This window comes from Poromitra crassiceps (genome assembly GCF_964638095.1).
Source record: "Poromitra crassiceps genome assembly, chromosome: 10".
Taxonomy (NCBI): Eukaryota; Metazoa; Chordata; class Actinopteri; order Beryciformes; family Melamphaidae; genus Poromitra; species Poromitra crassiceps.
This window is the reverse complement of record NC_139631.1, coordinates 29,424,774-29,432,273: the sequence shown is the minus strand read 5'-3', so window position 1 is coordinate 29,432,273 and position 7,500 is coordinate 29,424,774. Positions and strand designations below refer to the sequence as shown.

The following is a 7,500-nucleotide window of genomic DNA, read 5'->3' as shown; positions in this document are numbered from 1 at the left end:
GCAATTTAGAATGTTTATTTTGTCAAGTTAAAACCGTCGATAGGGCGGCGCATCGGCGACCCACACAAACACAACCACAATCTGCCCCATCCGCCCTATTATAGAGTTCAACAGTCACGTGACACCTCGGTTCCAGAAGCGTATTTCGCTGTTCATATTCTACAATCAGACTTTGATGATTAGCCACGATGCCATAAGAACCCAAGGTAAACTTACCACGGGCGAGCTAGTTGTGAAATGATCCTGGACAAGCCATAAATCTGTATGATATCATCCTTCTATTTTTTGTTGCTGCCCCCAAAATGTCATGGAGAAGTACTATACTACCCACAATTCTAAAGTGTAATATCGAAGTCTTTGATTGGTGGTGCTTGCTGTATGATCGTCTATGATGGGTGGAGCACGCTGGCCGGCTAGTGAAATATCTCTGGCTAGGCTACTACGAACGTAGGCTACAGTTTGCTGCTATAAAGGGCTCAAACCACCACTGAGTGACTGAAAGTATTACGAGTCACACTGCCTTCAACGCCGGCACCCATTTTGAAATCCATTGGTCGATTGTTGATCATATTAAAGCAAGGAAATGTGGCTATATATACATAACATTAGCCATGGAACTGATATGGCGGACATTCCAAGACCGCTGCCGGTGGTCCCGCCCACCACCGCTCAGAATGCTCTCCAATTTGCTGAAACGCTCTGTCAAACGCCACCGACTGATGAGGTCATATGGAATTGTGATGTCATAGATCTCTGATGATGTCATACGCACTGATGTCATAGACATTGTGACATCATCAGTGATGCCATAGGCTCTGCTGGTAATGATTTATGACATCACTGATGATGTCACAATTTATATGACATCATCAGTGTATGCCATAAATCATTGATGATGTCATCAGCACCGGGTGCAGCAGCCACTGGGTGTGTGGTCCACTCAGCTCCATACAACCCAATGCAGGCCAAGGCTCCCAAGACCCCTGGCCCTGGACTCTACCACCCTGGGCCCTACCACTTCCAGCCCCTACCCACAGCCAGCGCCTATCAACCTGTCCCTCACGTCAGTTCCTACCAGGCACCTACCAGGATGCCCCCTGCTCAGGCCACCCCTCCACCTCCTGCTGTGTCTTCTAACAGCTACTATGCAAACCCCCAGCACCAGACTGCAGCTCCTGCCTGGCAGTCTGGCACTGCTCCCCCACTGATGGGGGCGTACACTCCCATGAGTACACAACTCTGCCGCCCCATGGCTAATCACATGAACCCGGTGATGAGCTCACCAGCGCCGCCACAGTCGTCAGCGGCTTTCAGCTCTGTACCGCCAGGTCCCGTCTCCCATAATGCCATGCCAGCCTTGGTGCCAGGAATACCCCCCACCTCCCTCCATGGATATACACAGCCAGGCACTGCTCCCCCAACAATGGATCCCATGGCTCCCAACACATACCAACCAGGCATGGCTCCCTACGGACCCCCATGCACAGGTCTCCAACCCACAGGCCCCCCACCAACCATGAAACCCACCTTGCCCCCCACTGGACCTCCCATGGCCAATGCCACTCCTCCACCCCCCAAGGGAGATGGACCTGTGGCTGGCAATGGCCCTCACACGCCAAACAGCTACAATCATGTTGGCAACAAAATGGCTGGCCCGCCCCAGCCCGCCTTCCCCGGCTGGCACTTGGAACACTACTCCTCCCTTCTCCCCGGGTATCCGAACACCTCGGCACCCCCCAGCACTGGCAGCCGCCCCATGCACCCTGAGATGCAGCCCGCCACACAGCCTTACACCCAAGCACCTCAGCCATACCAGCAACCTCCTGGTGGCCCAGGCCTGGACCAGTTCAGTCCCTCCCTGGCCCGTCTGGGCCTCCAGTCCAGCACCCCCGAGGCCTTGCGGGTGGTCAACCTGCTGCAGGAGAGGAACCTGCTGCCAGCTGGCCCTGGCCCTGCCCCCACACCCTGCCTGCCCCAGGACCTGCAGAAGATCAACTGCAACCCAGATGTTTTCCGCTGCACCCTGACCAACATCCCTCAGACCCAGTCTCTGCTGAACAAAGCCAAGCTGCCGCTGGGTCTGCTGCTCCACCCCTTCAAAGACCTCTCGCGACTTCCTGTGGTGACGTCCAGCACCATTGTCATGTGTCGCTATTGCAAAATCTACATCAACCCCTTTGTTTCTTTCCTGGACCAGAATCGGTGGAAATGCAACCTGTGCTACAAAGTCAATCATGTTCCTGAGGAGTTCATGTACAACCCAGTCAGCAGATCGAATGAAGAGCCACACAAAAGACCCGAGGTCCAGAACGCCACCATCGAGTTCATCACTCCCTCAGAGTACATACCACAACCGCCTCAGCCTGCTGTTTACCTCTTTGTTCTGGACGTATCCCACAATGCAGTGGAGACAGGGTACCTGAATGTGGTCTGCCAGTCACTGCTGGAGAATATTCATGCACTTCCTGGAGACTCGCGGACAAAAGTAGGCTTCATCACCTTTGACAGCACCATCCACTTCTACAACCTGCAGGAGGGGCTTTCTCAGCCACACATGCTTATTGTGTCTGACATTGAAGATATATGTTTACCAACAACACCAGACAGCCTTCTAGTAAACATCAATGAATGCAAAGAGCTTGTGCAGTATATGATGAAGACTCTTCCACATCTTTTTGAGAATACCATAGAGACCCAGTCCGCCCTCGGTCCGGCTCTACAGGCTGCCTTGAAGCTGCTGTCGCCCACTGGGGGGCGTATGTCTGTCTTTCAGACCCAACTGCCCAACCTGGGAGTGGGGGCACTCAAGTCCAGAGAGGACCCCAAACAGAGGACATCTACCAAGGACATCCAGCACTTATCTCCGGCCACAGACTTCTACAAGAAACTGGCTCTGGAATGCTCTGGCCAGGATGTAGCGGTCGACCTGTTCTTGCTCAGCGCTCAGTACTGCGACCTGGCATCACTCGGTTGCATATCAAGATACTCCGCAGGGAGCGTGTACTACTACCCCTCTTACCACCAGCACCACAGCCCCACACAGGTAGAGCGCTTCCAGAAGGATCTGAAGCGATACCTGACCAGGAAGATCGGCTTCAAGGCCATCATGAGGATACGCTGCACCAAAGGTGTGTCCATCCACACATTCCACGGAAACTTCTTTGTGCGCCGCACTGATCTGTTGTTGCTTCCCAACATAAACCCGGATGCTGGAGTTGCTGTTCAGATGTCCATCGAGGAAAACCTTGTGGACACGCAGGTCGTCTCCTTCCAGGCCGCGCTGCAGTACACGTCCAGTAAAGGAGAGCGGAGGATCCGTGTCCACACCATGTGTCTCCCTGTGGTCAAATCTCTGTCAGATATCTTTGCCGGTGCTGATGTTCAAGCAATCACTGGATTGCTGGCTAGTATGGCTGTGGACCGTTCGGTGTCGGCCAGTCTCACCGATGCCAGAGACGCGATGACCAACATGGCCATCGACTCACTGGTGTCGTACCGCCAGGCCATGCTGACCATCCATCAGCCCGGCCTGCTAACCCCCGCCTGCCTCAGACTGTTCCCCCTCTACATCCTTGCCCTGCTCAAACACATAGCCTTCAGGACGGGGACTAGCACCAGGCTAGATGACCGGGTCTTTGCCATGTGTCAGCTCAAGTACCAGCCGCTGGCCTACATGATGCTGATGATCCACCCTGCTCTCTACCGCGTCGATGACCTGACCGACGACGGGGCATTGAACATCAGGGAGCAGACCATCCCTCAGCCCCGGATACTACAGCTGTCTATGGAGAACCTCTGCAGGGAGGGAGCCTTCCTCATGGATGCTGGAACAGTGATGTATCTGTGGATTAGAAGGAATTGCAACCTTATCTTCCTCACGCATGTCCTGGGAGTTCCCAACTACACTGCCGTGCCTCAGAACCTGTACGTGCTCCCAGAGCTGGACACTGCCGAGTCCCAGAGAACCAGGGCTTTTGTTGGCTGGCTGAGGGATCAGAGGCCTTGCTACCCCACCCTGCATGTCATCAGGGGTGACAGCCAGCTGAACTCGAACTTTATGCAGAACATGATCGAGGACCGAACAAAGTCGGCCTTGTCTTACTACGAGTTTCTCATCCACCTCCAAAAGCAAGTCTCCAAATAATAAGTCTGTCAGACTGTGGAGACGAGGGAACACTGATGTGAGGATGCACATTGCTGTTGTATGTATGCGTCTTGTGTGTGTGTGTGTGTGTGTGTGTGTGTGTGTGTGTGTGTGTGTGTGTGTGTGTGTGTGTGTGTGTGTGTGTGTGTGTGTGTGTGTGTGTGTGTGGTATGTTCAGGGATGCGTCCAGCTGTGGTCCAGCATCCCTCTGAAAAAGCCTTGTTAGAGCTGAACTGAACTGATGTGAAGCATCACAAATCAAACTATTTGGCGGACTGACTGAGAACAGAGAGATGAAAAATCTCCATTTTGATGCTGGAGCAAACTACTGGAAAAAAGAAAAAGAAAAAAAAAGATTATGTCAATGATCGAATCAACCTGTTTATTCTCATAGAACCATGCTGTCTAACAGAGGTAAATGGATGTGTGAAGTGTTTTGTTCAAAAAGCACAGTTGTCTTTACTAATAAATAAACATAAAAGTATGCTCAAGGCTAGGTTTATGAGGATGCTAAATGTGTCCGTACTCAGAATGATTTAGTGTCACCTGGAGCATTTGTACACAGAAGACCTGAGCTCTAACAATACTCTCTAACCAGTGGGCAAGCTTAGACATGCGGGAAGAACGCAGAAGGGACACAGGCGCACATGGCGCACTAAGAGCATGAGTTTGGTCACACCCAAAAAAAAGTGTGCCCATGGATGGCACATCGTCTCCAGTCCTGAGTCCTCACCCTAGAGATGAGTGAGCGGAATTTCTAGTTACCGTAGAATAATTACAGTAAACAAGTAAATTGAGAGGATGGCATAGAGGATTGGCAGCCTCTAGCAACCTCTGCGCTGCCTTTTTACATTGTGTGCCACCAGTTCAGATTTGGCCAGACATCTGTTGGATTACTTTATGGCACAAAGTGACTTTGCTTTACAGCACAAAACAGGTGCTGTTTTTCCAGTGCTAAAGCTTTCAGAGTTTCTCACACTGCAGATGGTCGAACAAGTAAAAGGTCAGTGAAAAAAGTCACTGGAATGTGATTTTGAGGAACTAGCACTAACAATACCACTGTGTACCAATAAGAATAGTTACTACCTGGTAGCAAGTTCAACTAACGGGGATCCTATTACACAAAAATAAATAATGAAAATAAATCGCCATCATCAATCATCCACCATGAATTTGTTGATTTAATTATACCAAGATATGACAATTAATTTGCTATTGACTTATTGATGCATAACTGATAAATGCAGCATCCTCAACAAAACAGCATTGCTCTAAGCCAGATAAACACATATGTGAATCCTTATGCCGAGTGCTATTCCCTTTTTAACATGTCATTGTTGTTTGTTGCTGCTCGCCCTGCTGATCTGCTGGCAGCATTATGATTAATGAGCTGACTTTGACTGTGCCTCTCAGTGAGTCAGTTGTCAAGCGACTCAAGCAGCACCTTGTCAAGTCCCATTTCCTCTCCAGTTAAGTCCCCTTTCTAAAGCCAGGGGCTAGCTGATTGTAGCTTTCTAAAGCCAGGGGGCTAGCTGATTGTAGCTTTCTAAAGCCAGGGGGCTAGCTGATTGTAGCTTTCTAAAGCCAGGGGGCTAGCTGCTTACAGCTTTCTAAAGCCAGGGGGCTAGCTGCTTGTAGCTTTCTAAAGCCAGGGGGCTAGCTGCTTACAGCTTTCTAAAGCCAGGGGGCTAGCTGCTTGTAGCTTTCTAAAGCAAGGGGGCTAGCTGCTTGTAGCTTTCTAAAGCCAGGGGGCTAGCTGCTTACAGCTTTCTAAAGCCAGGGGGCTAGCTGCTTACAGCTTTCTAAAGCCAGGGGAGCAGCTGCTTACAGCTTTCATAAAGCCAGGGGGCTAGCTGCTTACAGCTTTCTAAAGCCAGGGGGCTAGCTGCTTACAGCTTTCTAAAGCCAGGGGGCTAGCTGCTTACTAAAGCCAGGGGGCTAGCTGCTTGTAGCTTTCTAAAGCCAGGGGGCTAGCTGCTTACAGCTTTCTAAAGCCAGGGGGCTAGCTGCTTGTAGCTTTCTAAAGCCAGGGGGCCAGCTGCTTGCAGCTTTCGGGCCTCTTATCTACTGAGCCCTTCTTTAGTACCTTTGGTTGCCCCTCGGCTCGCCCGCCTGGCCTCAGATGCAGTCTGACCACGGCCAGTTCACAGGTCATTACCAGGCCGGGGCCAGCTGTGTGGCACACATCCACATGCCCTTAGCTAATGTAGCTAATTGAATTAGAGCCCGTGCTGTGGACGAGGCAGACATGAACAGTGAACCATGTGATTAACAGACTTGGAGAGGGAGAGGAGTGGATACAGATGGCATGCTGCTGAATATGGTTGACGTCTGTGTCTGAGTCACATTCACCCTGGCATGGATGTGTTTGTCATGTTTGGTCCAGAGCCGTGTATATAGAAGAGTCGCAGCATCTCCATTCACTCCAATGGACCAGTTTTTTACTCTCAAGAGTTCCAGGAAGTAAGGTCCTGGATTAAGCAGCACTGTCGAGTTGCAGCAAAATGGACAGTTTGTGTTGTACTTTGAAAGTTTTTTTTCCCCCTTAAATCAAATTGTACATTATCAGCTTTATTTTAGCATTCAAAAGTAGCGCGAGACCCTTTCCTGGCTGTTCATTGGCTAATGAGTCACGCATTTTGGTCCTCTGCCACTCTCTCTCTTTAGAGGACACTAGTTTGGTCTTGTGACATGTGTCAACGGGGGTCAAGTGCAGTGGACAGTCACGACGCGACTGCTGCCAGGCTTGTAATGCGAGACTAAAGTGCCACAAAATGTCTGCGGTTATTGCTCCGTCTTTCTGCCATTTGCTCTGCAACCTGTTGGTTGATATCTAGATATACAGCTAGCAGCAGCTTTTTGTTTTTCATGAGTCGTCATAAAAAAAGCCAGTCAAATCATTTCCATCATGCTGCATTCCCATTTCGTGTTATTTTTGTCTTCACACATGACTTCTATATTTGTTACAGTTATCCCGTACGTAAATCACACACACTTCTCTCTCTGTCAAAAAATGGAAACTCTGTCACAGTTTCCATTTTCCCCCTTCCAAGGCGTTCCAATTGTCAATTAAAGTCACAGAATGATATAGTCATAGCTTGCATTTCTTCGCTCTTGTCCTTGATACTGTCTTTGCAACTCCTCAAAGATCTCTCCTGCTCTCCACCCACCACTCATCATGTACAGTATATAGTGCTGTCATCTCTACCGTATGCAGTCAGAGCTTCTTTTGAAGTTGGATATTTCAGTCAGAAAAATGCTAAATGAGCAGAATGTCTGCATGTTCAAATGAAGCGCAGACAATTTTTTTACCATACTGTATGCAGTCATATCACCTCAATATTGTGTTGGCATCT

At 49.9% G+C, this 7,500-nt stretch overlaps 1 protein-coding gene and 1 pseudogene across 2 annotated transcripts in view; both read left to right on the top strand.

Moving 5' to 3' along the window:
• The window catches only part of LOC310783206 (transmembrane protein 132C), a gene marked incomplete at both ends in the record, with an annotated part of 167,185 nt that overhangs the window by 117,196 nt on the left and 42,489 nt on the right, over positions 1-7,500 (top strand). The gene's annotated exons all lie outside the window — the stretch shown is intronic.
• On the top strand, positions 896-4,144 carry LOC310783742 (protein transport protein Sec24A pseudogene; annotated as a pseudogene). Its single transcript has one exon. The product of its transcript is annotated as a protein transport protein Sec24A pseudogene (transcript).